This window comes from Myxocyprinus asiaticus, chromosome 27, assembly GCF_019703515.2.
Source record: "Myxocyprinus asiaticus isolate MX2 ecotype Aquarium Trade chromosome 27, UBuf_Myxa_2, whole genome shotgun sequence".
NCBI lineage: Eukaryota > Metazoa > Chordata > Actinopteri > Cypriniformes > Catostomidae > Myxocyprinus > Myxocyprinus asiaticus.
The window spans coordinates 46,053,553-46,058,454 of NC_059370.1; the positions used below are offsets into that span (position 1 = coordinate 46,053,553).

Consider the following 4,902-nt stretch of genomic DNA (forward strand, 5'->3'; position numbering starts at 1 on the left):
CAATACTTATACTACATACACTAATGTCATTAGATGATATACTCTTTTATTATACACCAGGGTGCAAATAGCATATACCACTATTTACAGTAAGTGTAAATATCATCTACTGTACTGTAGCCTACCACACCTTAATTTGGTAATTTAATTAGTTATTATTCATTTGCACAGAATATCATTAAATATATTAGTTTGTTTGTTTTAAAAAACATGTTCTTGCTTTTTTATACTTCTGAAGCAGATCTACCTGTGCTGATAAACTACAGTTGATAGTTTTGCATTTCTAGGCTTTATGCTTTTGAATAAATAGACTTGTTTATTTGCACAATTTAAACTTGCTTAGTTATTGATGTTGGGTGTGTTTGGATAGGTGTTCTTGTGGGTAGGGGGGACCCATTTTGAAAATTTGCTTAGGGCACCCAAAATGCTAGGGCCGGCCCTATTTCCCAGACATGACAATTTTGTTCATTAACCTTTAGGCTCTTAGGGTGTTTTCGAAGATTACCTGTTTCAGTGGCATACCCAAAATTAAAGGCTTATAACTTGATAAAACTTTCAATGATATAGTAGATCTATAGACTTTCAGCCTAAGAAACTGCTGAAAAATCACAAAAAAGCATAATGTAATAAACTTTAACTTTTTTCAGATTTTTCTGATTTGACGTTATATACCTCAGGGTGTAAATAAGGTGGCTCAGAAAAACAGATTTTTGTTTTATTCCCAATCATGTCAACTGTAACTAAGTAAAATTTTGTGTTGATACAACAAAGCAATCTAAAGTTATAGCATTACAAAAATAATTTATCATAGTGTCCAAAAACATCTCCAAACAAATAAAACATAATAATTGTACATAAGAACTAATTACACATGCAAACACAACAATGACTAAAGGTTTGCATAGCATGCAGACATGATTTTAGTAATGAGATTTCACAGAATGAGTTTCATTCTGTGTCATTTGAGTCATCATTGAGTCTCTGTCATGTATTTGGTGCCATCTCCTGGTAGCTATATATATTTACAGGGAATGGTCACAGGACTCTCTGCCCAAATATAAAGGATTATCACCTCTGGCTGGAGCGATCTGAACCCAATCCGATTGGTTTAGAGTTCCATGATGCTACAGCATTTCCAATGACACCATCTGATCCAGGAAAGCTAATGTGTTTTTAGCCAGATAGCAAGATACGTCGTGTCAATTATCTAATGATCTATGCATCCGATTACTTAGTGTATGGGCTCGTTTGAAATATAATCGCCTCCTCTATGCAATGTTATGTGATATTATATGTTCTGTTTATTTTTTGTAAAGTTATAAGCGAAAACCCGGCATATGAGCAACATCTGTTTACATGTAACATGTATGACAAAGACATATAGTTAGCTATTACTCACTATATTTTTGTCTGTGAGTAAGACAGATTGGCTGGTTGTATTCTATTCTTTGAGAGCTTTCCAACAACATATGACACATGACTATTTGATGAGTTTTTTTCTCCCCAATTTGGAATGTCCAATTCCCAATGCACTCTAAGTCCTCGTGGTGGTGTAGTGACTCGCCTCAATCCAGGTGGCAGAGGACGAATCTCAGTTGCCTCCGTGTCTCAGACCGTCAATCTGCGCATCTTATCATGTGGCTTGTTGAGCGCGTTACTGCAGAGATATAGCGCGTGTGGAGGGTTCACGCTATTCTCCGCGGCATCCACACACAACTCACCACATACCCCACCGAGAGCGAGAACCACATTATAACGACCACGAGGAGGTTACCCCATGTGACTCTACCCTCCCTAGCAACCGGGCCAATTTGGTTGCTCAGGAGACCTGGCTGGAGTCACTCAGCACACCCTGGATTCAAACTCGCGACTCCAGGGGTGATAGTCAGCATCAATACTCGCTGAGATACCCAGGACCCACAAGACTGTGGTTATTAACATTTTGATAATTATTTTTATTTCAACCGACCACCGATCTGCATGCACAGGATTGTGGGAGATCAAACATTGGATTCAGATGTGTCTTGATGGCTTCATACCTTCATCTACAGCCTGAGAAGCATTTTCATGTTTCAGGACATTAAAAACATCCTCAGCACCTCCATCACAGTCTCGCTCCTGGACCAGGACACAATGGTTGATCTACTATCAGTTGAGGAGCCTCAAATACATCTCATGAGATCTCCACAGACCTGTTCCTCTCCTCCATCATCAAAACAGCTTTTCTGTGACTGTCTTCACATATCTCCACAATTATCATCTCATATATGCATTTTTCTCTCCACTATTATTCATATTTCCAGTTGATGCCCTGAACTGCTCTCACAAGAAGATGTTGTTGCTCAAAGGTTTCTTCGTGGAGATCTCATTGTTTCACTGAAGTGTCAAATTTGTCTCAGATGTTTCTCCTAACATTTCATATGATAAATAAAAACAGACATATTTACATTTATTCATTTGGCAGACACTTTTATCCAAAGTGACTTACAAAAGAGGAAAACATAACTGAATCATCTTAAGGAGACAGTGGTATGAAAAGTGCCGTATTACAAAGTTTCACTAGCATCATAATAGCATTCAAAACAGATTAAAGTGCAACAGGAATTTTTAATTTTTTTTATTTTTTTAATGACTGGTTAAGTGTTCATGGAAAAGATGTGTTTTTAGCTGTTTTTTGAAGACAGAGAGTGAGTCAGCTTCATGGATGGAGTTGGGAAGGTCGTTCCACCAACGTGGTATGATGAAGCTGAAAGTCCGGGGAAAGTGTTTTGGTGCCTCTTTGTGTTGGTACAACAAGGCGACGTTCCTTAGCCGACCGCAGGCTTCTAGTGGGCGCGTAGCTCTGCATAAATGATTTTAGGTATGCTGGAGCAGACCCAGTGACTGTTCTGTATGCCAGCATCAGAGCCTTGAATTTGATACATGCATCAACCTGCAGCCAGTGGAGAGAGATGAGGAGTGGTGTAACATGCGCTCTCTTTGGTTCATTAAAAACCAGACGTGCTGCTGCATTCTGGATCATTTGCAGGAGTCTAATTGCACATGCAGGGAGGCCTGCAATGAGAGCGTTACAGTAGTCCAGTCTAGTTATGACAAGTGACTGGACAAGCAGTTGTGTGGCATGTTGAGAGAGGAAGTGTGTGTGTGTAGTGTGTGTGTGTGTGTGTTTGTGTGTAGTGTGTATGTGTGTGTGTAGTGTGTGTGTGTGTGTGTGTAGTGTGTTTGTGTGTGTGTGTGTGTAGTGTGTGTGTGTGCGTGTAGTGTAGTGTGTCTTATCTTCCTGATATTGTAGAGTGTAAATCTACATGATCGTGCAGTCTTTGAGATGTGGTCTGAGTAACTGATTTGGTTATCGATGGTTACCCCTAGATTTCTGACCGTTTTGGAAGGCGTTACTGTAGTTGCACCCAGCTGCACGGTGATGTTGTGTTCAACAGCAGGGTTGGCTGGAAAGACAAGGAGTTCGGTCTTGGCTGGGTTGAGTTGCAGGTGGTGTTCCTTCATCCAGACCGAGATGTCTGCCAGGCAGGCAAAGATTTGAGCAGTCACTGTGGTGTCGTTGGGCTGGAAAGACAAGTAGAGTTGCGTGTCATCAGCACAGCAGTGGTAAGAGAAACCATGTGCCTGAATGATGGGTCCCAGTGATGTTGTGTATATAGAGAAGAGAAGTGGCCCAAGCACTGATCCCTGAGGTACCCCAGTAAGTAGCTGATGTGGCTTGGACACTTCACCTCTCCAGGCTACCTTGAAGGACCTACCTGAGAGATAGGAATTAAACCAGTCAAGCACAGTTCCTGTGATGCCCAACGAGGAGAGGGTAGAGAGTAAGATCTGATGGTTGATTGTGTCAAAGGCTGCAGAAAGGTCCAGCAGTATCAGGATGGATTATCTGGATTCAGCTTTCGCCTGTCTCAGTGACTCAGTGACAGAAAGCAGGGCAGTCTCTGTGGAGTGTCCACTTTTGAAGCCTGACTGATTTTCATCCAGCAGCTTGTTCTGTGAGAGATAGGCAGAGATTTGATTGAAAACTGCCCTTTTAAGTGTTTTTGCCATGGATGGGATGAGAGAGACTGGTCTGTAGTGTTCTATTTGTGTGGGGTTAAGTGCAGATTTCTGACAGTGTCAGTCAGAGGAGAGAACATAGAGACAGAAGAGTTGCATACAGGTGTTTGACAGGGTGTGGTGCTGAGAATGTATTGCTGATGGTTGTAACCTTATTAGTAAAAAATGTGTCGAAGACATCTGCTGTCAGTGATGTGGTGGAGGGGGAGGGGGAGGGCAGAGAAGTGTGTTGAATGTTCTAAACAAGCTGCGAGTGTCTGTGGTGCTGTTGATCTTGTTCTGGTAATAGGAGGTTTTTGCAGATTTAACGTTATCTGAAAAAGTTGCAAGCAGAGATTGATATTTACCTAGATCTGCTGGATCTGCTGGATCTTTAGATTTCCACCATTTCCTCTCAGCTGCCCTGAGGTCAGTCTAAGGTGTCAGACAGCCAGGGGCTGGGTGGTGTAGCACGTGCTGGCCTAGAGGAGATAGGACAGATGTTGTCTAGACAGATTGTTAAAGTAGAGCTTAGTGTGTCTGTGGCAGTGTTGACATCAAGCATGGTAAATACATTTAGTGTGGGAAGAGAGGTAGAGACAGCAGTGGAAAGGCATGAGGGTGAAAGAGAATGGAGGTTACGGCAAAAGGAAACCAAAGGTGGAGTCTGTTTTAATGTAGATGGGAGGGTCATGTTGAATTGAACAAAGCAGTGATCAGAGACATGTAAATGAGTAACAAGAATATTTGAGTTGGTACAGTTACGTGTAAAGATGAGGTCAAGCTGGTTGCCCGATCTGTGAGTTGCTGTGGTGTGTAGTTTTTCCAAGTCAAATGAGGCCAGAAGAGTATTCAGTTCAG

The 4,902-nt window shown here is 41.7% G+C and overlaps 1 long non-coding RNA gene across 1 annotated transcript; it reads right to left on the bottom strand.

The window, feature by feature from the left end:
• Positions 1–3,215: 3,215 nt before the first annotated feature.
• LOC127418129 (uncharacterized) lies at positions 3,216–4,520 on the bottom strand. Its single transcript, XR_007893368.1, has 3 exons — positions 4,410–4,520; positions 3,759–3,996; positions 3,216–3,564 (listed from the first exon to the last, which is right to left on the bottom strand). It is a non-coding gene; the product is annotated as an uncharacterized LOC127418129 (long non-coding RNA).
• Positions 4,521–4,902: the final 382 nt, after the last annotated feature.